This window comes from Anser anser (genome assembly GCF_964211835.1).
Source record: "Anser anser genome assembly, chromosome: 2".
Lineage (NCBI taxonomy): Eukaryota > Metazoa > Chordata > Aves > Anseriformes > Anatidae > Anser > Anser anser.
Window position 1 is genome coordinate 94,597,788 of NC_139721.1, and position 27,097 is coordinate 94,624,884.

The following is a 27,097-nucleotide window of genomic DNA, read 5'->3' on the forward strand; positions in this document are numbered from 1 at the left end:
GGGGAACCATCTCTGTTGCTCTCACAAAGGTGGGGTGTACAGCTGAGTGGAAATACTGGTCCCCAAGAAGATTGGAGTTAAAAATATTAAGGCTAAGTGAGTCAGTGGGGAAAGAAGCAGCTAGCATCAGTTGACTACAGTCACATTATGGCCTCTCCCTGGTTATCTTTTCTGCTCCTGCCCAGCTCTGTGTACTTCCTGGGGGCTTCCTCTTTGCTCTTCAGTGCTGTACCCTACCTGGAGACCACTGGAGGGGTCATACTGGACACAAACTGAGTCTGGGAGTCCTAGCAGTCAGTATCACTGTGCTAAGGTTGTGAGGCACTTATTTCTGGGTTTATAGATTCTATTGATTTTTTTTTTTAAATAAACTTCCAGATGTTATTGTATGGTACTTGAAAAACACAAGAAGTAACCAGAACACTATATTTAGTTTTAAACATTAGAATTATAAATAGACACAATGGATGTGTTTAAATGATTGATTAAATATAAATAATGGAGCAACTTTGTCTTTTTCTAAAGGAGAAGAAACAAAGTGCACAAATGCTCAACTCAAATTTTAATTTGAAAAGACACTGTCAGTATGAGAACAACATATTCTACTCTTTATCATGCTACAATGTTATTTCAGGATCAGGGTAACTTGTCTAGACTTGACTGGTGAAGTTCTGTTGGTCTTTAGCTGAATGTCCATAATACTTCAAAATGTGAGTTATTTCAAAATGCTTTAGATGTTGGCATGGCTGTGAATGTGGGGCAGCACTCTCCACCTCCCTGCCTTCAGAGACAGTAACCTTTCTGGCATATTTTCCTGTCTTTTCTGTCTTTAGCAATCTGACCATCAGAGTACTGGCAACTTGAGATTTTTTTAGGCAACTGGAGTACAGCCCGCCAGATGTACCACCCCTCCACACACCCCCTTTTGTGGATAATTTGAAGTTTCTCATTCTAATTTTACACTGTTGTACTGGTTATAGTGATGTAGTTCTGTATATTAGAAGGCACTGTTGTTGTGCAGTGCAAGGCAAAGAGTTTTAATGGTTTTCCAGTAAGTTCATTCAGTGCCTATTCTCAAAGACTTCACCTTTGGGACTAGGTGGCATTATGTTGTGCTGAATTTAAATGGAATGAATGGGATCCAAACAGGAAAGGTATTTAACAGTATTTCATAGCTCTGCAAGATTTGTTAAATAAGATTCTGAGTACTGAGGCCCTACTCGATCACAAAGTAGCCAGGTGCTGACTGGGGAAAGAAAGAAATCAGTGTGTTTTGTGTAAGAATACAGTTAATTACAGAACTTTTTTTTTTTTGTGATAATGACATCTAGTTATTTCTGTATCATGTAAATAAAATTTCTGAGTTAAAATATTACAGGCAGACTAACCAATGCTTAAGAGGAAGGGAGAAAAAATAATCAGTCACTAAGGGGCTAATGGGGTGGGGTGGGAAACCACTGTTTTTGGAGCACCAGCTTGCTCCCTTAAAAACCTCACAAGAGGAACACGAGGAAAAGAAGGACAAAGGTAGGAAATGGCTCCCATTTCTGCAGCTAATGTGCTAAAGGTAGATGCATGGCGTAAGCTCTCTGTAGCCTCTGCTTGCCAAGACTTGGAAAGTTTATGTCAAGCTTACCCTTCGAGGAGAGAAAATTCAGGTGGCATTCCTCTGAGGTGTTACCAATAGATACTGTCTCATAACGTCAGGGTTTTTCTCAAGATCATTGGGGTAGGTAATGAATTTAGCTCTGGTAATCAGCATTTTCCAAGCGAATACTTCTTGCATTCTGTCACAACTCTCATAAACGTATGTGTATTTCCAGTAAAACAACTGTGAGTCAGCTGTTTTAACTGTGATGTGCTGGTTTATGTGCCTGCCTACACTAAACTGGCTTTCCATTATTCTTCTGGCCCAGCGATCAGTGCGTGATCTTCCTGTCATAGTGCTATTTGGAGGTTTAGGTGGTGCAGGCATAGCTGATCTAGCAGGGTATTTTTGGCACTTGGCAGATGGCATAAATTAGGGCAGCTGAAATTATGGATATGAATGGAATTTGTGGAGAGGGAATAAGCAGAATGAATGATGTATTCTTGGAATTTATTTTAACCACATCTGTGTCATGCATGATATGAAATAGCTAGGAGTATTTTCATGGAAAAAATACGGGCATGAATAGTAGAACACACAATGAAAAGCCCTTTTGGATAAGAGTATCTTCTTTTAAATTAATTTAGTACTGCAACATGCAAAATGATGTTTACAAGAGAGAGAGAAAAAAAAAAAGGAAACTCTTTCCACAGTAATAGTGGGAATTTGTTAGTGTCAGTTTTGAAGAGAGATAATTAGGATTTGCTTGGCAAATTCTCTGCTGGTTTCCATTTGTTTTGGAGTTAACAGGGAACACTTCTCCCAGGTTTTCAGTAGCAAATTCATTAATATTTTCATACTTAATGGATGCAAATTACATGTTTTCTGCAAAGTCCTGATATTTTCCATGGTTCTTACGAAAATCAAAGTTTCTGGTTTTGTTTCTTGTTACTGACCTAGTTGAATCACACTGCCTTTGAACTTTTGTTGACTCAAAATATTTTTTTTTACGTTTGTTTTCACTATACAGTATGCAGTGTAATGAATTATGTTATTTTTCAAGGCTGCAGTTTTTACTGCTTTTAGGGTTAAGTGAGGCTATGCATTGAGGTTCATTCCTCAGTGCTTCAATCCAAAACACCCACCATGTAATATCCTGTAGTGGAGTGGGTATGTGTGTGACATGACACGACAGTCTGCAGTTTATAGAGGGTTGCTAACACTAACTAGTTTTTTATTTAATCCTGTTTTGAGATTTGTAAACTTGCTTTTTTCCTTGGGATGAATGCTTCTTCAAAGGGAACAGTGTGTGGAGTTAGGAAATGGCAAGGAAACTCACAAAAAATGAGTTACTTTGTCTTGTGAATGCATGCATGGGGAAAATGACACTTAGCTGAGCTGTTTGGTGCCTGGCTGGTTACTAGAGTATTTTAGACCATTGTGCTAGGAAAGGGAATGTGTGCATATGTGTACAGTGCGATGTATAATACATAGCGTTTTGTGCTGCTCTTAGATGCAATAACCACTCTCTGCTTTGTGGCTGGGACCAGCATGGTGTTGGGAGAGCAGAACAGCAGCACTGCCTACTGCAGTGGAAGGCTAGGGTGAATGTACTTTGGGGCAGACTGCCCCATGGATACATCCTCTTACTCCAGCTCATTCAGTACTAATTTGGATATGCAGCTAAAAATAGCATCAAAACAACTTCCCCTAGAATCACAAAGGAGTGTACAGGAAGTGCTCTGTGAACAGAGGCAGCCTACTTGATGTCCTCCATCCTGTTAAGTGCAGGTCCCTGCCAGTGTGCCTGTAGCCTGTGCTAGCATGTGCTCACTGCCTGGCCTGCCAATGTTATCAACCAGCTGCAGAATAGCCAAGCTTTCCCTTTTAGCTGAAGAAAACTAATGCTCTCTCAGTGGGAGTCTAAATTTTTTCATCCCCAAACTGCAGCCTAACTCAATGCAATCTCATGATTTTTGCCAAGTCCTTACACCATCCTGCAATAGGCTAAAGCCACATTAAAAATATTGCAGTCTGTGAGAACTGTTTTGTACTGATCTAATAATTGCAGACAGATCCAGATTGTTTCTCATTAATAAGAGAATTCAGATAATCCCAAGACTGGCTGTGTCGAGAGTATGCTATCTCTCTTGGGAACATTTGTGGATATTGATGCTTCATATCCCGTGGCACATTGTTGCTTCTATTGGCAGAAGCTTAGTGGTTTCTTTGTTCTGATTTTGCAAAGATAGTTTCTGAATTTTAAAATTAAGTAGGAACAAAGGCTAATTTCAGTATTCCATGCATAGAAAAGAAATTTAATATGCGTAGGTATAATTTATAGTTATGTTTTTGAATTAGAAGCAGTGACTTTGTATTCTTAGTTAATCATTGGACACATCAGACAATGTAATTTTTCGGTTATCTGGCTAAGTGTGTAATGTTATGTTGCAAAGTAGTAGATCATTATGACTGTTCCATAAAGCATCGTGATGTCTTGATAGAAAAGAAAGTTAATTAAGCACGGTATTATATCATGGTGTTTATTCCTCAGTTCTGTTCAGCTGACAGGCTATTTATTTTTTTGTCAGAAGTAACTTGTATTAAATTCCTGTGCATAGTCAAGATGACTCTGGAGGACTTCAAAATAATAGACTCCATGTTCTTCCGAATCACTGAACGGCTGATGTTGGAAGGGACCACTGGAGATCATTTTGTCCAGCCCCCTTGCTCAAGCAGGGCCACCTACAGCTGGTGGCTCAAGACCACATCCAGGCGGCTTTTGAAGATCCCCAAGGAGGGAGAGTCCACCACCTCTTTGGGCAACCTGTGTCAGTGCTCCATCATCTACACAGTGAAGCAGTATTATCCTGTAATTGCGGTGTCTGTGGTAGTATGTAAAGGCAGCAGTGTCTTGCAAGGTACTGGTAGAGTAGTAAGTAAGTAATGATGCATCATAAGAAGAATGTGCAACCCAGTCTAAAAAACTTGGAATTTTTTGAGAACCACTGTAGCAGAGGTCAAGCAACAGTGTTAAATAGCTACGTGATATTACACTCTAGATAAGTATCATGGGAAAGTACGAAATTAAAGGGTAACATCCTATTTTGTAATTCTGTTGCATGTACTGTGGTAGAATAAGACAGTAATATATGGGAGGCTACATATGCACTTATGTTCGTTCATTCTGAGAACTGAGTTACATAAAACACATAATTAAGAACACTGCCTATTAAAATTAATCGCAAAATATAGAAGTTTAGAATAACATAATTTTTCAGTCTAAGAATGAAACTATTGACAAAACTAAAGTGCCATTAATAAAGATGTACAATGTTTAAAAAAACCCACTCAATTAAGCAGGATTATACTGCGTGATAACAAGTATAGTGAGACATTTGTTCTCCTGTCTTTCAAGCCAAAAAAGATAGGTAGTGTACATCACCTGTATTACCCTAAGATGAGAGCAGTGGGTATCACAAGAATATTAACAACAGAGAAGCCGAATAGCTGAAAGGTACAACGTAGTGTGTTAGGAATGTCATGGCAAAGACTTCAGACTCCTTCCTCCAGTTTTTTTTCCTCTGCCTGTGTGATTTGCATTAGTGTTCCTGTGTTTAAAAAGCTAGATAATTTTAGGGCATTTTCCGGATATGAAGCTTTTCACCTTGAGATCACAAGTTCAAATTCAGATATAAAAGGCAATGACGAAGTAGTTGCCCTGTGCTCGTGCAGTGACTTGCTGGTCCTAGCCTAGAGGTCTGTGGAAATGTGCCCATGTAGCAAATGGCATGGAAGTGATCAAGCTTGCCAGAGGATAAGAACTGAATGGGCATCTGGGCACTTAATTATTCTCCAACTCCTACAGAGTATATGTGTTTTTGCAAATATGCAGTCAGACAGCAGTCAAACTCAAATGGATTGCCTCTGAGCATTTTCTTTGCCCTGAGTTTTTCTGAAGCTGAGACACGATATGAACACAAGCTCAGATATCTGTGTGTGGTTGTTTAATGTAATGTATACATGGATTTATTAAGTTATATTTAGGGAGGATTAATTTTTCATGTGGATTACTTGAACAGAGCTTCTCCAGTGATGTCAGCCATTAAGTTGGCCTGTCTCTTACTGTTCATAAATAAAATGTCCTGTTTGTTACTATTCATAAATTAAAAACAAACAAACAAACAACACACAGAAACAAATGGTTTCTTGGATGGGAAATAAGCTTTTCTTTTTCCTTTGTAAGAATTAATGAAGAGGTTTTTTGCTTTGGTCAACCCTTTCCTGTAACTATTACTTTGACTGAAATGCACTGCTGTAAATGTCTCTTATGCCCCTTTTAATCTGATAAAAAATATTATTTAGCATTATTGAGATCCACAAGAAAAAAAAATCAGTTTTAAAATGGCCTTTTAGTGCTACAATTAAATCTTTAAAAAGTGGGGGGGTGGAACAGAAGCATTATAGTGTTACCATTTTTGTGCCACCTCTTGCCTGCATTTCAAACTCTTTATTTGAGGAACAGAAAGTAGAAAGGTTCAAAGGTGGAGCTTCTAGTACGTGCAGGATTAATTGCTTTTCCTTTTTATTATTATAAGCAACACTGTTGCCGTATAGTCATTACCTGTATTCAAGGGTTCCATCTTTTCTTGTGCATCCCACAAGATCTGTTCCCAGATCTTTGATCCAATGTGTCTTACTGTAGGACGGCTGTCTTTCTACTGGTAGAGAGTTGATTCATCCTACCCTAGATTTCTCTCCTTTTTGGTACAAACTCAACCTCCAGCCTCTCTCTCTCTCCCCCCCTCAAGCAAGGGGGATGGAATGGGGTGGTGGTTGTGAAAAACATGGGACTCTTACTACCTATTTGTAGCTAAACTACTGCTCCTAAGCTTTGCTTACCCGGCTTCTTCCACTACCTTTTTCATTGCAGAGGATTAATTCATCATCCTGCCTGCACTTCGACCCTGCAAGCCAAGTGTCATCCTTGACACCTACCTTTAGGGCCCGGTCTCTGGGCTGTAACAAAAGATACAGGCGCGTGATGCCACCTGATTGAGTTGCCACACTGAATCTTTTTTGTCTATCTGCCTTCAGAACTGTAGTCCTTGCCTTGGTCATTGCATACATTTTGATTTCAGTCTGTCTAATCTCAATACCTGTTCCCTTGCATGCTTCAACCTTTTAGCTGCTCGCTTGGCTTGTCACTTCCTTCATCAGCTTGATTTTCTGCAGTCGCCCAAGTCAGATTCCTCGTCCTCCATTTTTCAAAGTTTCTAGTAATAGTGCCCCTTACTTACAGCTAACTAGGATTGATTCCTGTTGTAACTCTGCCAATTATGCCAGACTTCATTTCTTAAACTTTTTCTGTTCTGTAACAAATGTGCATCACATATCTTCCAAAAGCAGTCTGGCCTGCTGCTCTGAATCAGAAGCGTTGGATATTGCTCTTGCTTCTAAAAGGGTTTGAAATTCTCACACTGTTTGCTGACTGCGTTTCATGTCTATTGTATTAACCCCCTTCTTTTGGTCATCTCCAGATCCGTTCCCGTTTTCTTTGTCTTGTCTTGTTTGGTTTTCCTCCCAGTGCTCTGTAGGATGTCTGGGGAGTGTGGGTAGCAGCTGGAAGGTTACGCATCCTCTGAGGGTGAACGGGAACAGCTACAGCATGTCCAGTTCGGGATTATGCTGGTAGCCAGTCTTCATGTCAGGAGTGAATGCTTTCCTCTGTCTTCACTGGATTATTTTGAATGTATCACTTTTCTCTCTGCAGACTGGGTATGCTGCCAGTGGATAGGAATCTGTTGTGCTAAATTTCCTGTTATAGTATGAATCCTTGATATGGATAACTTCTGCATTCTTTGACCTACTTGTTCTGCCTTTTATGCTTCCTGATAAGGTCTAGAGGGTTGGTGCTTTTGTTACATGTAGCTTGTCATTCATGCTGTTGTTGTGTTTTTGACTTAACCTAAATGTCTGTTTCATGGCTACTTATAATTTGATGGTTTTTTACATTTACATGCCTGTAAAATGGTATTATCCCATTACAGTATCTGTCGCTGCAATACTCTTAATACTCTTTCTAAAATCTTATCATCAACTTGTTTTAAAAAATTAAGATTTCCAATGATCAGATCCTTTCTTATAAACTGTAAACTTCATGTTCCTTTCACAAAAGCAAATTTAAAAGTTCTATGTTTCAGGACAAAGTCCCACCCACCTACCTCTTCATCCCATTTTGTTGCTTTTCTCTTCTTTAGGCAGCAGTTTCCAGTATATTCTTGTCTTGCATTGCAGACAAGTATGCACAGATCCTGGAGAGGAGTGTCGTTCCAACCCCTTGAAATCAGTATAGATATCAGTGTTCTTGTCTATTATAAATACTGATTTCAAAAGCCCCAGTAGATTGCACTACTCTTTTGTTTCAGACTTTATCCGTGCAAAGATAAAAACGATTCTCATCCAACATTACAGACTATTTCAACATGGAAAAAAAATATGCCACTGTGGACAAATCTGTAATATACAAGGCCATAAATGCAAGGATGGATGATTTTTTTTTTTTTGGTTATTAAATGTCTGGCAGTTGGAACTGGAGAAGAGAGGTCAGGACAGAAACTTAGCAGAAATTAAAAGTATCAAAGTTAGTTTTGCTTATACCATCAAGTCTCTAAAACACTGACAGCAATGGATAGAAGTTGAGTGTGTAGGGGATTACTATATTAAGGGAAAGTCATGCTGGAATAAAGAAGTTCAAATGAAACAGTTTATTCAGTGGAGAAACTGCTTATTGTGCACAAAACTAGAGCTACATAATGGATGTGCTTTAGTCCCTGTTATTTTCAAGGGAGATTTTCAGCATTGCTCTTTAGAGAATAGTGCAAGAGAGAAAGATGAAATAGCGGAGACTTGTTATTGTATTGTGCTGAATTTTTATTTGATTTGTCAGGGCTGAGCCTAGACTGTTTTTATCTTGGAAGAGAGACACATTTTAAGTTTGCTGCTGGGTCTCAGTTGAATCATCTAAATAAATATGATTATTTCATTACACTAACCAGGTTTGTTTTTGATGGTAGTTAATCTTTGCAGGCCACAAAGACAAAAATACAACTGCATATACAAAGCGCACCAAAATACAAATTTTCCAATGCAGCTATTCCAATGAAAATTAAAGACTAGTCTGACAGTTTGATTTCACCTTTCATCTGGCTTTTCAGTTGTTATACTGAAATAGTTTGTTTTTCTCACAACTGTAACTCACACTAAGAGTAAATTATGCTTCATTTATGAAGTTGGGATAGCTTTTATTATCACAAAGAGAAGAGTGACCAAGATGGAAAAAAAAATATTTCTAAACATGTTTTCTCATGGTTTTTCATGGTTTCTGCATCCATCTGCAAACACATGATTAAGTTAACTGCAGTAAACATTATTACAGCCACTCATACACTACTGTGAAAGAATCTTAAGTGATGAGTCCAGTCATGCTCGAAGTCTTTCATATTTTGAAATCTGGAGGGGGTTCAGAATATAACCTTTAAAATAACTCTATATTATACCATCCTGGAATGTTATTTGAAATTGGTCAACCATATCTTCTGCTACTTCAGCATATTGACTACAAAGCCCCTGAAATGCAAGCAAAATGCATTGAAATTATATACTGTGCCATCTGAAAAGCAGGGAAAATCATACGCCCAGTGTAAAGAAGACTGTGCTCCTATTAGTTTGCAATGTGTCTGCATTGTTAGTAGTGTGAAATGTAAGTAATAAACTTTTTATGTTGCTGTTTCAAAACAGTGGTTGCTTTTCAAATGTAAAAACAAATTTCCTTGTTTTACTGTATTCAGTTTTTATGAAGAACACCCAACGGTTGGTATTGCTGTTTAAAGGCAGCAAATTGTACAAAATTTACTAATCATTTCTGTTTATCTCAGTGTGAGACATTGCCTGTAGTAGTAAGATGATTTCTTTCTTATCTGCTCAATGTTTGTCGCTACTATGTAGTCACAGTCCTAATGCTTGTTTGTGCAACTGTTTATTTTTGAAGTGAGATGAAGGCTTTACTTACGTGCTTATGTTTGAATAGAGAAGAAAACCACGCAGGTGAAGAGGTCAGCGTATGACTGATGTGCTGTGAGGGGCAGAACCCTTCAGATACCTTAAATCTGTGTATTGCTTGGTTCCTCCCTTGCCTATAAAAAGATGAGGGAGCAGCTATATTTTTTTTCACAATTCCATTTCTTTCACCTTAAAAACGATATACTTTCAGGATGTATGTGCTGAAGGAAAACAAAAACAAAAAACCTAGAGATATTTGGATATATAATGTTACTTCTGAAGAGCAGTGCTTTCAAAAGCAACAGGCCTGTTATCAGTAGGCCAGGGAATGAATAACAAAAATAAATAGCCTGTTTGTATTTGTCCTCCTACAGGTGACAGTAGAGTTTTAAAATTAATAAACATATAAACTTTTTTTTTTTTTAAATAAAGATGCCTAACCTATTATGGATTGAAGTTTCTAGAAAGAAATGTCTGACCTGACTGTAGTTTAAAATCAAAGTATCCCTTGCAGGGATAAGCAGATATTTCCCATTCACTTTATATTTAGTTAAGAGACATAAATTACAATGACTTAATCATAAAGTCAACTCAGAACAAGGTAGTATGTAAATTATTATAGATTGTCCAGATTTTAAAGCAGCAGTTAGTAATGTCAATAAATATATGGAAGTCTTGGGTCCTTACTTGTTATTTTTGTAGTCTTTTCCATAGGCAGCTGAATCTGCTTTTAGGAGGCTAATGAAATATGCATGATATATTTTGATATATACAGCAGAGAAATTATCCTTTCAGCAGTACAAAAGTGACCTGAAGCTAATGCATTTGTGCACTTAAGCATTCAGGCAAAGCCTGTAAAATCTCAGAGCACTTGTTGGACTCCTCTGGTTATGTTCATCAGATACCAAAAACTTTTAAGGCTTGTTTCTTTTTTTTTTGTACCTCCAACTTTGCTGTAGCTAATCCCTGAATCCCAGTCATTCAGAGGGTCTCTAAAGGTGTGTGTGGGGGTTGAGGCTGCTCATCATCTCATGTCGTGATTGAAACAGGATTCTCTTAGTACTAATTTCAAGCTTGAGAGATGGGATGCTTCTTGCTATAGGATTAATACCGTCTGTGTTTTATTAACTGCTCCTTTCCTTAAAGGAGCGGAATCCCTTGTAACTCACCAGTCTCATGATACATTGCATTTTCTACCAAGTGATTGCAGCTCTTGTGACTTTGGAGTGAGATTCAAGACCGTCTGTATGTTGAACGGTGTTGCCTACCTGGGTATTCCTCTCTGTTTCAGATCAGCTGTGGCAAGTGACTTCCATATCCTTAAATCTGGGAGCATCCTCTGGGCTGATCAAGGCATTAGAAGAATGAATCATCTCTTGGTAGCTAGTAGATTGCTAGCAGCCTCATTCCAAGTTTGCATAATTTATAAAAGTCTAGAGTTTCTTTACACAGTGCCTGCAGCTGCAAGGAGGTGAACAGTTGATTTGTTCACCCTTTGCTCTTGCATCCTTCACTTATTATAGCTTGGCCAAAATCCAAGATCTTGCTTGAAAAATAACTCTTATTATTTTTAATAAGCCTATACTTCCAGTGAGGCAATGGAGGTTGAAGGTGGTGCTTGAAGGGTTAAGAAGCCTTATTCCAACTGTTTCTTAGAAGGGTCATTGTGACCTCTGCAATTTTTAAGAAGCCAGTGTAGCATTTTTAGACTGTGCTGCTGTGCACTGCAGCATTTAACTGCATGTCCAGAAACTGTGCAGCAATCAAATGCTGTGCAAAATATGATAGCTGTCTAGCAAAGCTGGATGCTAAAGCCAAGTCAGATAATACCACATTCAGGAGTGTCCTGACTGTCATCAGTTTCCCAGGTGGAATTAATTCCTGGAGCTGGGCTAGCCTTTTGGAGACCCAGGTAGTTTGTTGGTTAGGAGACCTCATCTGTGTGTGTATATGCTGCTGCTAGCTCAGCTGATTTAAGGAGTTAATGTGAAAACAATTCCCATTTAAAATAGGGAAAGGTTATTGACAGGTGACAGTCTCCTTGAGTCAAGAGCCTCCTTAATTTCCCTCATCTGCTTTGGTGGTTGGTTGTTGTGCTGCCCTCCCTCTGCAATCTACTTATTCACTGTTTATTCCCTTGTCTGCCTATCACTTTCAGCCTTTTAAAACCATCCCAAATGCATATCTTGAGCCTTTCATTTAAAATAATAATAATAAATGAACTCATAAAGGACCTTAGGAAGTTGGTCTTTTTTCTAGGCATAATATTTTCATTGTGTAGATTTTCTTCGTTATATTCTTTATGGCTAGATCTCGGAATATTTTGGTTGGTGCTGCAGATAGTTCAGTTGGTCCCTAGGTTACCGAAAAGCAGTACCTAACCCTGTCTAAGACCTTACCCATATGCAGCAGGCTGGAGGGTCATTTCATCTGTTTCTTAGCTTGTTGTGCTTTCAGTACTTTTCCTTTGCAATGTTATTGGGAATACTGTTGCTTTCTAGTTGGCTTGTAACCTTCCCCAGAAGAATCCATCCTTGGAGAATGGCTGACCTACTGCTCTTCCATCCTTAGTTGTGCAGTTGGTTCTCTGTGTGTGCCTGCACAATCTTGGGTTTCTCCCTTCACAGAGGTTGCTTTTCAGGCAGTTTATCAATTTTCTAGATCATTTAGAGTTTCTTCTGGCTGACTTTGTCATCTGCAAATAAGCATATATTCTTTTGTCAGTGTCATTAATTAATGACTGACTGAAACAGACTACAGTGCCATTTGATGCGCCTTTCCATTTTGAGAGTGTTCTGTTGATAGCTCCTTTGTCTGTGGTTATCCAGTTTTGCATCTATATTTATTATGTCAAGACTATGCAGCACAGATTAATTCTTCTTTATTTTTAACCTTTCTATAAAGGACATCCTAAATACTTATCTTGAGAGCTTTTCATTGAGGGAAAAATTAGAAGTGTTTTTGAAGATTACCAAAAAGATTGGAGTTTGTTCTTGCTATAATAAAATGTTGTAAAACCTGCTTTTTCTGACAGATGCAGTTGCAGACCATAGCAGCTTAGATTACATTTTGTTGTAGATTGATTGAGCTTAAACAGGACATAGTAAAATAACGAAATTGTTGCCATGTGTTTTTTTTTCTTTTTCTGTTAAAAGTAGGATTTCCTGCTACTAGAATGGTTTCTTTGTAAACTGAACAATTAATTTCCATCACCGCTTTCACTTATGTGGGTGAGATAGTGAATTACTTAATGAGATAGTGTGGAAGGCCCTAGGAACTGAAGTCATTCTTCCTGTGTTCCTCACTCTGATTTAACAAAACAAAACAAAAAAACCCCTCCTCAGTCACCAAGTCTCAATCCAGCCTGGTTTATGCTGATGTTTTACCAGAAAAAGTTGGAAAATCCTGTTATCAGAGTTGACTTGGAGTTTTCTGTATAGACTTCACTGTGTGAGCTTGGGCAAATCTTTTGGTCCCCACCTTTGGAGGTATATGAATACCTTACTTCTACTGATTCCTTTGAATTAAATGTACTTTTTATTGCCTCCCAAGGGATATGTAATACATATATGTACTCTCTTTACATTATTAAAAATTAGATTTGCTTGCAAAGGGTGAATTTCATCCTTCCTATGGAATCATTTTTGGATTTTGTTTTTCTTTCAAAATCTCTTTGAGTTTTGGATATAGGAGTTGCCTTTTCTCAATTAATAACCAGATTTCAAAAGTTTTGTTTGTTTTGGGTTTTGTTTGTTTGCTTTGGATGATGGGATAGTGGTGATCATTAGGTTTGTGTAATTGTAGAGGAATGTTGTAATGCCAGCCTGGATAGCCTTCCTCTGCTCTACCTTCCTTCATGATGTTGGTAGCGAAACGCACAAAATCCTTGCATCCTTTTTCCACACAGTTGTGTTAACTGTTACCTTCATCATGTGAATTAAAGAACGTGTGCTTGGGTTGTGTTCTTGCAACAAATGCAAATTTCACAAGTTATGCAAACTATTTCAAATCTCTTCAGAGGTCCTAGAGGCAGCTCTCTTCTGAAGTTGCATGTCTCCTGTCATGAATAATAGTTCTATATATTCCACTATGAAAACAGGTGAAAACACAGGCAATTTTTTTAGTCCTCTTAACTCTGGTTTAGAAAGTAAAGTTCTATGTCTACTGATTTTTCAGATCTTTGTCTTGAATGGATCCAGAGTCTTGTAACTTCTACTCTTGGCCCATAAACTATTTAGAAATGCCTTTGCAACAGGTGACTTCTTCCTATACCACCATAATCATAATTAATATGATGTAATTTTAAATCATCAACTTTATGAATGAGAAAAACAGCAGAGCAAACATAGGTTACTTTGTTTCTGCAGTGTTTATTAAGTAATATTTAAGTTAATTATAATTCAGGAAAAGCTAGTTTGCCTGCAAGCACAATTCTACTCATCTGTATGATTTAATTAATAGTTAATTATACTGTAATCCCTACATAATAAAGTTATGCAACCACATTTTTGTGTAAATGACTCCTTACATCTGACACTTTAACGTGGATAGCCTCGGGATATAAGAGTAATTTTCAGTTTTCAGCATCTTTGCCTTTCTGCTAAGGTCAGAAGCGTGTTTTCACCTCTTACTGAAGATGATAGGTGTTTTGCCAGAGACTAATGGGGGTTCAAGGAAAACAATTTGAATCAATGTGTGCAGATTGGAAATGCAAATGGTCTGGAATTGCAAGGATGCTTTTTGAGTGGCAAGAGCTGGCGGCATGCTGTTTGTGTAGGGACTTAGCTCCAATCTGTTCTAACACCTGTGCCCCAACTGCATTACGTTTTCTTGTTTTCTAATAAGACTTTGACTTCTCTGATAACAGCAAGATTTTCTATGCATCTCTTTCACTTTAGTTTTTAATTGATCTTTAATTACAGTAGCATCTGCTACTTGAGTCTTAAGTCTGCGTAACCTTTTATGCATCCTAAATTCTGTATTATATGCAGGTAAAATTGGGGATACAAGTGATGCCTAGGGGCCAGAAGACAAGAAGTGACTTGTCAGATGCCACAGGGGATGTTTCCGTAGTGTGGGTTGCTACCTCTGGTGTCTGAGTCTCAGCCCAAGCCAGCAGGTTGTGCTTTCTCTGCATAATCTTTCTGAAACAGCCATTTCCAAAGTATTGTGTTTCCTGGTGTGGAACAGACTGCAGAGTATACAGTTGAGAGATGTGTGACTATAATAGTAATCCTGTCCTTTGGTCTTCAAAAGTACTACTAATAAATTCTTTCAGTAACTGACTGATGCAGGCCACAAAGTATCTCTTTTCTATCTTTTCTACCATCTTAAATGTGCCTAGGTATGTACAGAGAAATTAAGTACAGATCACTTACAGAAGTAGCCTGTTTTGCCTGTACGTGTTTTAGATCTATTTTAACATATGGTTTTCTTTTCAAGGTCCTGAATAGTATTGCTTGCTCATGGAATTGTGCATATACTGAGTCTCAGATTTCTAGTATATCTAAACTTGTACCCTTCCTAATGTAAGCGTCACAAAAAAGCATTCTTGAGAGACTGGGCACATTATGGATGTAAAAGCAAATGAGACAGCCAAGCTTAGAATGTAAGAATTTGTGGTATAATGCTTGGTGCTTATATATCAAGAAATAAAAACTAACGTTCCTTTGCATTTTTGGCTTATAGCATTTTTCCATTTATATTATCATATAAAATATCTTAACCTAACTCCCCTGACAGTATAACAATTAGTATTTTGAAAATTAATGTTTAATATTCCAATTTGTTCTCTGTTCTGAGGTTATTTGGGAGTTACAAAACATAAAAAGGAACATAGTGGTGTAAGGATTATTCAAGCTGAAAGAACTCCAAAATTACTTCTCCTTAGGGCTTGTGGCTGTTTTTTTAACTGCAGATCTCTGCTTTCTTTCTGTAAGATGAGTAGTCATTTTCCTTTTTTTGGTTTTTGAGTCTGGGTAATTCAGCATTGTCTGACTCAAGCTGCAGGGAAATGTGTTGTGCCCTCCACCTCTTCCCCTACCCCTGACTGTCTTATTGAAATTAGGAAAAAATAAAAATAAAAAAGGAAAAATTTTGTCAACCTTTAAGTAATAGTCAGAATATCTCATTATTCTGGCAAACCTTTGTGCCAAAATAAGTCCAACAATGTCCTTTAAGTTTTGTGTCTTTTAACATTATGTCATTGCTTTTTAATATAGAATTACAGTTGGCAAAGAGCCAAGTTATGTTGAACATTTACATTAATATTTTAGAAATCAGTATTATTTTAGTGTTTTCTAACTCTATCAACATGATTTGTTTAAATAGTTCCCCCAAACTATTTAACGTGATTATGGTGTCCTTCAGGTATTGAAGTAAGTAGAAGAGCACTTGAACTGAGTAGTCATGTGAGTGTGGATAGAGAGGAGAAGAATCTAATTTTTGATGTTACTAGGAAGTAAAGTATTATCAGGGATTTAATTTAAGTCTGGGGTCAGTATTGCAGTGCTGATAAAGAGGGAGTTTATCACTCTGTATTTGTTGTAGAGCAACTTTGCTTGAGGGCTCCACATCAGTGAAGGGGGGAAAGGAACCATCATCTTGATTTAGAGCAAAAAAACAGTGAAATGCAAGTCTGAAATGAATATAGGGTGGATATAGTGGTGTAAATAAAAGTTAGTGAATGTTTTAGTCCTTTTCCTTGTGCCCTGGTGCGTAGGTGTATTCAGTAAGAGGATATCTCTTCAGAACTGTGTGGTACAAGGGAAAATGCAAACCAGCAAACTAATACAGCAAAGCCAAAAGGAACAGAATTTGCTAGAAGAGAAAGGCATGGGGATATTTTGTTAATGTTACAGGTGCAGAGGCAGACAGGTGGAGAGGAGCTGAATTTGTGCATTATAGTTACAAATTTCTTGCCCTGAAGCGCAGTGGTAAGCTGTATGGATGGGAGGGTTGTTCAGGCCTGTTAATGGAAAGACCTATGTCCTACCTTGCTGTCAGTCCCAATGAGCTATGGAGACCAGCAAGTCAGTGAGAGATGTGTTTTGGTGAGTACTTAGTGCTGCCATACTGTTTGCAGGTGCTTAAAACCTTTGAGAACAACAGACTTTTATTTTGATGATCTTTGAGTCACATGTGTGCAGGGATTTGTATGGATATATGTATGTGCATATGCTATATAAATATCACAGACTGGAGTTGTTGCTGGTGTCATGCTAGTTAAACGCTGCAGGTGAGTGACAGCACTGCTGCAGCAGTGACAAAGTGGCATTTACGAGGTGCCTGTGGTCACTGCTGTTGAGGAATTGAGCACCATGAATTGTGAAAGCAGAGCTGGTACACAACAACCCAAGAGTTTAATTTTAAACGTTATTAACTTTCAGTGTCTCCTGGAGTGATTTCTATAAGGTGGTGTGTCTAGGCTGCACAGGGCATGGGGTAAGCACAGAAGCGCCTGTTGGAACAACTTTGTGTATCCTTCCTCTCCTTCCCAAGTTTTCTGAACCACTTCTAAGATTTCTATTACAGTAGGAGTAGTTGTCCTTTATTCCTGGGTACATAGTGTACTTGGAACTATCTAGCATCAATATACATTATTCAGACTCTACATAATGGCAGGCAACCAGCACAGACATAATTGTAAGATCAAAGAGATTTGGAAAACAGTGGAAAAGGAGCTGCTTCCTCTTTAAACTTAGAGATAAGAATACAGGCAGAAGTTGAAATAAACTTACTTCATTAGGGAAAATATTATTGGGGCCGCAGGATCCGAACTGCTTGCCAAATACTGCTAGGCTTTTAAGTATTTGCAGGCTTGTGTTTGGTGCATTTATTCCATTCATAATGAGCCTTCCTTGGGAAAGATAATCTTTGTGAGAGGGGACACAGTGTGACCCAGAAACAGGGCAGTTCTGGTCTTGGGAGAGCTAGAAGAACATTGTGAGCTCTGTTACCAAGTAGTGTGTGTCTTGGCAAGTTAGTTAATTCTCCTCTTTGTTCCTCAGTACTTTGCCTAACTAGGCAGAGCAGGCAGGGCCAGTTATTGGCACAGTTAATGTTTCTTATTGTACATTTGTATAGTGCCTAGTACAGTATATCCCGAGTCATAAGAGGCTTCAGTGCCCGAGCTAATGTGTGCTGTAAGCTGTGCAAAACAAATGGCAATGCTGAAAATCCTCACAAAATGCAGAATGTTATGTTAGCCTACCAGACTTCTGTATTGTTCAACACAGTCAGGCAGTGCAAGTTTTAATGTGGTGCCTTATTCAAGAAGATATCTCATTGCTGCTAGCTTGCTCCAAGCCTGCAGAAGTGCCTAGCTGGTAGGGTAGCACTTGGTGTATTGAATTAGTAAGTTTGTGCCAGGGCAAGGATGAGGGCTTATTGTGTCTCTTCTGGTTTTGCATCTGAGACAGTGTGAAAGGGCTTGAGCTACAGATTGTTTGTCAGATCTTGGTTCTGTTTTTCATTGCTATGGCTCCTAGAGTTGTGGATATCCAAGTAACAGTGATGCCCAGTGCACCATCGGGGTGAAGTCTGCTGGCAGAACTTGGGAGGGAAACGAACACTGTATGGTTAGTCCAGGGTTCAGTGGGGTGTTGCAAAAATGGAAATGGTAGGCAAGGTAGTATCACTGTCTAATAATAATTAAATATATATATATGTTAGACTCGCCATATTGAGCAAGTTATTAAATAATTCATGTTTTCTTGGCTTTAAAAACAGGTATGAATGTTGTATATGACAATAGCTGGGCTCAAAAAGTCCTTTCTGGATAGACTGGAGTACAACAGCTTTATGAATTGGAAAATTATCAATTAAAGTGATTAAAAAAAATGCAGCTTCAGCTTCAAAACTTTTATCATATTACTGTTGTTCCCTAGATGGCAAAGTTTTGTGGTGGTTAACTGTAGTGGAAAGGGGCAGTAGTATGACTAGGAAATGTTAAAAAGAAAGTGCAACATTTTGTTTGAGTAACAATTCTTCTTTTCCCTCGGGTAAATATGTCAGGTGTGTGTGTGTGTGTTTTTTTTTTGGTTGGTTGTTTTTGTTTGTTTGTTTGTTTTATTGATTACCCAGGAGATTGGAATTGTAGTTAGGCAATAACTAAAAAATGCATATTGTGTATCTAATAGGCCAGTACTGTTGAATATATATAATATTTCTATAGATTTTTTTCCTAATTTTGGGATGTTGTTAATTTCTGAATAATTATGTATTTTGGATTTTTTTTCTGTTGAAAAAAAAACCAAACCAAAAACCAATAACATTTGTTAGTGCCAAATGGAGAAACCAAACTGTAATTCTGAAAGTCTTTGACTTCCTTTTTTTATGACTAAATTTGTTCTTGTGTTGTCTAGAGCCTGTACATTATCTTTTCTCTGTTTCAAGGGGAAGGTGGATATTTTGGGAACATTCTAAGAGAGTTCTCACAAATTGAACAGATGTTACATTAATTCAGGGAAATAACTTAAGGCTAATTACACACACAAATTTTGAACTAGTTCTCTTCCATGTGACATCACTTCTTATGTATCTCCTTTGCTTGCATTGACTTTACAGAAGTTTTGTATTCTCCAAGCCAGCTCTTCCCACATTAAAGAATGGCAACATAGAGCTAAGTTTTCATTGCAGACTGTCTGAACTGAACAAAACAAAACAAGCTGAGGTCTAATCATAATCTAAACTATATGAGAACATATTATTGAATGTAATGGAAACCACACTTTTTCTGCCAGAGTAAAAGCTTTAAATCATAGAATAGGCTGGGTTGGAAGGGACTTTAAAGCCCAGTTCCAACACCCCTGCCGTGAGCAGAGACACCCCCCACTAGACCAGGCTGCCCAAAGCCCCATCCAGCCTGGCCTGAAACACTTCCAGGGATAGGGCATCCTGATTTAGAATTTTTTTTTTATAAGACAAAACAAAATTTGTGTGAAGAAAAAACACTTCCATTAATACTTTAATGGGCTAATGACAGTGGTAATGCTTCATAATTTTTATGGAGTAGAAGGATACTAAGTATCTAATGTAGTAATGTGTATGGTAACAGATTTATTTATTTATTTATTTCCTGCTAGACAAGTTAGCAAAAGTTATATTGCATGCTAAAAAGTTCAGTTATTCATTATGCTGGAAATTGAATATTTCTGTTAAAAAAATAAAAATAAAAATCAAAGCTGCTTGATATGTCTGCGTCACTGAATGGTATTCCGTGCAGTTGAACACTCCTTCCAGTTTATGTACACATAGTTAATGTGTTCAAAAGGATGAAAATACTGAAGTCTTGCATGGTAAAGCAAAACAGTGCTTTATTTTGATTGCAGAAAGCTCTAGTACTAAGGAAGTGAACACAGAATTGGCCTTTCCAGATTAATAGAATGTGATAGATCAAATAACATATACTACCAATAAACACAACAGGAGATCAGGAAAATTAAAATGTCACTGTTACTATCTTTAATATCTATGGAATTTTGCCAGCTTGTTTTTGATCCAGAATAGGTTAGTTAGGTTTTCTATTTTAAGTTTGATTCTGTAGGTGTATAAGTTTGCTTTATAAATCATTTTAGCTTCTGTCTTGCCTCTATTGTAGTTTTTCCTCTCCATCCAGGGATGTGAGTAGGGTCCCTCTCCCTGCTGAAGTAAGATGCAGTCTGTCACTGTGCAGGAGAACCTGGTAGTTCCCTTGATAGCCAAGGTGAGGTAGGAAAACGCTTCTGTCCCCGTTTCATACGTGAAGACAAGTTAAGAAAGGTGCTGTGATTGTTGTCCAAATGTGTTATGGAAAGACTTCTTGAAGATGACTGGGTGACCTCTTCACCATGGAAGAAGATCCAGCTGTCAGTCAAGAGAGGGTCTCTTGTGCAGATCTGGGATGAACAGGCATCAGAAGAGCTAGCCTAGACCTCCTGGGGGAGGAGAGCTAAATGTCCTGTACTGAGGCATCTTGGACTTGATGCTGTTTTAGGTATGGCCTTGAACATTGCCTTGATGGACCTCTTTACTAACTTTTGTCCGATATGGGTCTCAAAACTGATTGTTGCCATAATTCATACTGGAGAAAAATGCATGCCACCATGAAAAAAAGTAATAACAATAATAAATATACTCTCTAAGCAACATTTGAGTATAGGGATTGAAGGGAATTGGCAGGAAAACCCTATTTTGTTTTAAAGCTGGATAAATTTCCACACTTGTGTGTCTTTGTAGCTTAAGTTGTTATTATTTTTTGACTCACTGTTTGATCATCTAAATGGAACCATTTTAATGGTGCTTCAAGTAAACAATAGCTAAGGGTTTATTTCTGAGAGTTATAGTCTTTGACCAAATGCTATTGATTCTCTGCTAATTTGCATGGAAATTACAGCCTCTGGTTGTTTGTCAGTCCCAAATAGTCAGACAACCAGGGTTAGAGCTTATTTTTATTAAAAGAGGATACTTTTAATAAAAGTACAATTTTTCAGAAAAAAAAAAAAAACTGTGTATGCTTGTGAGATATTTGATAAAGTAACACTGTAAAACTATATCTGGGAGATGATTTATGCAAGCCCTAAGGCTTATTTTTCATTTGTTAAAAATAAAATATCCTATTTCTTGAAAATACATTCTCTTATTTTGGTGATGGTAGGAAGTCTATCCATGAAGTGCTTGTTGGTAGTAAAATTAGACTTATTTTGTCCAGGCAATTTGAAAAGCAAGAAGTCAGAAGCTCACCAGAAACACTTCATCTAATCAAATTTGAGAGATTTGTTTATTCCTGTATGACAAAACTGGTCTAGAGCTTCAGGCTGGAGCTCCATCAGTCCCGAGTGTCTAGGGAAATAATGGATATGGGAAATAATACTGGATTCTCCAAAAGCAAAACAAACCAAACCTAAAGCCCTAAAGTTCCAAACTCTGCTGTTATTTAAGCAGTAATATTTTTACCCCGCTTCTAAGATGTGGTATTCTATTCTATCAAAATTAATTTTCCATATTTTGGGGGACTAGAAATCCATATAGCAGAAACAATACAGTTAATTATATTTACTGTTTTATCTGCTTCTTTTGACAGAACAATGTGACATTGTATCACGTGTCCTTTACATACAAGGTGGAACTATATATATATTGTGTAGTCCTGTTCATTTTTCACTGTGGAACAGTTGATGGCTGAATGAATCTTGATTATTTTTTTTTTATCCCACTTTATTTACTGGCAGTCAATATCATAACTCTCTTCATGTAGCTGGGCCAAAATGTTGAAAATCATGAACCATATAATTCTGAAGTCAAATACAACTTTGAGTATTTTTGTAAATTGCATAAAGGAGTTTATCAATTTAGTTTTCTGTTAAGATTTGTTTGACCCTCAAACTTTTCTAAGTATTCAGGTTTGTTAGAATTTTATGTGTACTGTTGTGTGCTTATGAATGCACCATGCGAATGTATGCTACATACACGCTTTATTTTTGGATGAAAGTAGAAGAAATCAGTATCTTGAAATCAACCAGTCAGATTCTTTTCAATATAATATTTAAATAAATCTGTGGCTTTCAAGTATATCCCTTTCATATATTTTTTTTGTTTCTTTGTTCTTTACTTCCAAAAGGTCTGAATTTCATATAGACATTTTCTTCTGTTATAGAAATGAACTCCACTGTATTGTAAAACTAGAAAACGATGAGTATTGGTTAAAAACAGCTAGCAATCCTACTCTCTCCTGTATATACAGATAAAATATTGAGAATTTCCCTTGAATTAAAAATGAAGATAAACAGAGTGGGAAAAATAATCATTTCTTTGCAGATTTTCAACAGTCTTGGTTTACTTTTGAACTAGAACTTGATGAAATATTTGAAGTGGATTCCAACTGGAATGCAAATGTATGCAAAAATTCAAACAATTTAGGTTAACATGTCTTATTCTCATTCTTAATTAGTACTTTCAGGTTCTTTAAGTCCCCAAGGAGATGTTAGTTTATCCTGCTGAGTATTTTTAAAATTAATTAGGCCTTTATGATTTGACCTTATCTGTTGAAATTCACTTAACTGAAGCTGTCATGAGTAATTATAGATACCTAAGAAATGAAGGAAGAACACTTCATTTTTGAGAATTTATAGCCAGATGTTTTAGCTCAATTAAAAACAAAATATATTTTTGACTTATATTGTGTAGTTTGCTGTACGATAACAATTTAGGTAGCATTAAGACCATTAAAGCAAGTTTTATTCAAGCTCAGAATACCAAGAGAGAATACAGGAAAACATGAATTACAAAGAATCAAAGATAAGATTATTTCATACATCCAAGTGTTAAATCCTAATTCCATGTGGCACAATACAAAACATCACGCTGCAGTTTCATTTGAAGCCCTATTCAGGGCAGAAAAAATGGTCCCTCCACTAAAGGGATTTTGAGACTTCTCTTGAACGTAGTAACCTAATGTGGACACATCTTCATATTTTATTTTAATTAGTTAGGATATTACAGCTTTTCCTGAAAACTCTGATTACTTTGAATGAGTAGGAATTAGCAGTTTTAGAGAGATCTTTAGCTACTATTTGTGATCATTTAAGACTGATGGTAGTTGTGAGGACTCCATTGCTCTAAGATGGATTCCACATCACTAACTTAAATTGTAACGATTTTGGTTATATCCATTTTCCTGACATTCTCTTCTGCAGCAGATTTCAATAACTTGTGGGTGTTTTTACCCATTTTGTTAACCCTAAACTGTTTTCTACTAAGATGAAAGCTTTCACATGTACCTACTCTTTTACATTGAGTTTCTGTGACCTATCCTCTTACACATCTGTGTTTTTTTTGTTTCAGCTTGGATGAAATTGCTTCAGAATAATCCAATTTGTGTGATCTACTCAGGGAATGTTTTCACTCTGTGCTCAGAGGCTGGTCAAATGAGTGAGTCAGGGGGGTGCATGATACAAAATGGAAAGCAATATCCTCAGAGTACGTAAAAACAGGACAAAGGCTAATTTCACGGTTGTGTAGTAGAATAGTAGAAGTAATGAAGTCTAGTTTTAGAAAGATTTGTTGGATTTCAAATACTTTAAGTAGTTCTTAGTAGTGTAGAAGTATTACATGAATTTGTAGTGGACCATCTCACATCTCTTTTTTTAAAAAAAATTAGCCTTGTTAGTCTGGGGTGTGTGTGTATAACATATGCTTGAGTCAAAGAGGTTAAATTGTCCTAATATCAACCACATTAAAATGTTTATCATGTACTACTAGCCTTTGGATGGAAAATAAGTGGACTCATATTACTGTGTTTACGTTTCCGTTGCAGACTTCACTAAGTGGTAGAAAGCCAGGGTGGCATGTTGTAAGGGGTGCCTGCATTTTGGATCTAATTGTAATTCTAACAGAAATATGGAAAGCAGTTATAGTGAGTTAAGCTGGTCTGGGAAACTATCCTGTAAGACATCATATAAGCTGCTCCTTGCATGTCTTTATTTATTTATTTATTTATATATTTTATTTATTTATTTTCAGCAGGTAAAAATTTGTTTTAGTTGGTACTTAGAATAAGTAAAGTGTGAAAGGCTTGAACTTCTCAGAAAAGGATGAATGATCCGTAACAGTCACATGAGAGAAAGAGGTGGACTAATGAATGAAGGTCAAAGTCTATTAAATTAGAAAACAAAGGTGTGTGTGGTCTTCCCATGTCCTCTTACGTGCTCCGCATTTGAAGATCTCTGACGTACTTTGAAAGGCGTGGAAGCTGTCATTCAATAAACATACAGGTCCTATAGCTGTTATCCTGATTGCTTATTGACCAGCATTGACAGAGAAACCTGAATTAGGTGAAATAAATATTGTATGCACTAAATTCTGGATTGAGTCTGGAATACTTTGTAGATATTATACTTCAAAGTTTGGATAGGCTAAATTGTACCATATACACTTAAGGAATAAAAAGGTTCGTGTAAAAAGACGGGCTAAACTACTGGATATGAATTAATGGCTATAAAGTGGAGCAAGTGTAAGTGTTGCACAACCCTTAAACCCTGAGGTCAGTGAGGTCCTGCAATGCTTACTCACAAAGACCGAAGGATCTCCATTTCAAAAAATGTTTTAAGAATAAGGAAATATTTGCCAGAAGATATATAGATGTATGTGATTTTGCCTTGGGTGTGAAGTATGGTTTAAGTGATCTCATGTAGACCCTTCCCTGCCCAATTTACCTTGGCTCTTCATCTATAACCTAGGTTGTCTGGTCACCTGCATGAAACATGTCTTCAAAAAGTAGAATTTTCTGTCACATGGAGCACCAAGAGACACATCTCAGGTGCCCAGATCTCTGCTTTAGTTGCTTGAAGCACTTTTTAGTCACCTTGTCTCTTACTGGAACAAAAGACAAGAAGTAGGGCACTGAAGATAACTGAGAGTATTAGTATTAAAAAGTTGTTTTAAATTCTGTGCTTTGAATCTTGAGTAAAATGTTTCTTCTAGTTAAAAATAATACATAAATAAAAGTGGGTGAATACAAGGTGCTCAGCTACTGTTTGGCCATATTACAGAAGAAAAAATAATACCCCATTTTCACAACAACTACCTACTCTCTGTAATTTTTTTTCTGTCAGCCACAAAGGTTTAGAGTTTAGTTTATTGAAATACAAAGAACTATGAACAAATTAGGAAACATTTAATTTAGTCTGTTTTGTTTCGAGTTATCTTCTCATTCTTCATGCAGCTGCAGCAGCCAAGGTTGCAGGTAATTGCAGCCAAGGTTTCAGTAATAAAATGTCTTGATATTGTAAATTAGCCAGGTGATACTTTGGGATATCCAGCATGACATGAATAGCAATGTTTTCTCACCTAACCTGTGTTAGAAACAGAAGTATGTCCTGATATTTTCATGCTGTTTGTTTAATCTGGGAAGTACAAGTAGTGTTTGGCTGTATTCTGAAATACATTGATAGGATGTAAATCATGTTTGTTTCATGACAGAACTTCATAGTATCAGTGATTATTGGCCATTACTGTTAGTAATCTGTGGACTGGCCTTTCCCAGGCAGTTGGTCTGTCTAGTCTAAGCAGACAGCTCACAAAAGTTGTCAACTGACTCTTTACAGGTGCTTTCAACTGTGTTTATATATACCCACTGAATATCTTCACTGACTCACATTACTGAAAGCTTTTTTTTTCCTCAGATAAGCAACATTTTGAAAGTTAGAATTGTTCTGGTGTTTAAAATATCATCTATTTTATATTAATTTATATACGTGTGTGTATATTAGACTATTTTGGAAAATTCTTATCTCATATTTTCCATTTTCTATTTTCATGCAGAGCTGATACTGTATAAAATCATATTCAGAATCTGCATGCAGTTTCATGTGAGATGTTATGTTACAATTCCTCTTGGTCGTTTTTTTGTGTGTGTTCTGCATTCAAGGACTGTAACTGAGGTCCTGTGCCAAATCGTATATAGTTACAAATATTTGATCAGAGCAATTGCATGACTGAGAGCAAAGAAAAGGCATGTGTAAGCACCAAGTCACAACTTCACTAACAACATTTAACTGCAGGAGTTAACGGACACTTCAGTCTCTCCAGAGACTTGTGCTTGTCCATTTGAATCACCTGTATCTTTCATGTTTGAAGTGGAAGGGTAAAAAGGATCAAGATACTGGTTGGAAATGGCATTAGTATTTCTTCTCAGACACTGTTCTCTAGGAGTTAGCTTTAGTATTTGTTGATGGGTGGTTACAATAATGTCTATCAACTTGTAATCCTGATGTCTGTTAAACACTGTTCTCTGCTGTTGGGAGGGTAGAACAACAACATAAGATACAAGACCTTTGACAACTTGCATATTATGAGAGAGCATTCTTTTCTAATTCTGCTAGCCCTAGTTGCTTCACCTAAACGAGCAGTTAGTCCTGCCATGCTAGAGCATGCCTGCCAACCCAAAGGAACACAGGGTTGAAAAGGCTCGAGCATAACCCTAAAATCATGAAGAAGATGGAAGCAGTTTGACTTTTCCCTTCTCTTTAAAAGCTGCTCATTGCACATTGTCTGTTCATTTTCCCCCCTTGGTAAAAGTTGCACTGTATTCATTTGTGTTACATTGCAGGTTCACTCTGAAGAATGTGCGAAGGTTGAGTCTTCATGGGGATTCTGCTCTCTGGGGCTAGAGAAGAGCCTGAGGGCCATCGCCTGTATAAACCTGCTTGAGATCTGCAAATGTAATGAGCAAAATATGAGTGTCTCATCTCATTTCAACCATGGCAGATGGGGATTCAAGTGAAGAGGGGAAGGAGTCCAGAGTGTTGCTTGTTAACAGTAATTCCTATTAGTCTAAAATAGATCTTGGTTTCACTGGATGTTTTTCTACTAGCAGGAACCAAAGCTGTGAGTTAGTAATGATTGGTCATCCTTCTCTTCACGCAAACATACTTGAGTTATAAGTGGACTGTGTGGAAAGTTTATCCTACT

The 27,097-nt window shown here is 37.3% G+C and overlaps 1 protein-coding gene and 1 long non-coding RNA gene across 15 annotated transcripts in view; one reads left to right on the plus strand and one right to left on the minus strand.

Annotated features, from left to right (window-relative positions):
- On the minus strand, positions 1 to 26,729 carry LOC310895347. Its single transcript, XR_014580627.1, has 2 exons — positions 10,337 to 26,729; positions 1 to 9,783 (listed from the first exon to the last, which is right to left on the minus strand). It is a non-coding gene; the product is annotated as an uncharacterized lncRNA (long non-coding RNA).
- Positions 1 to 27,097, plus strand: part of MYRIP (myosin VIIA and Rab interacting protein) — a 254,003-nt gene that overhangs the window by 57,080 nt on the left and 169,826 nt on the right. The gene's annotated exons all lie outside the window — the stretch shown is intronic.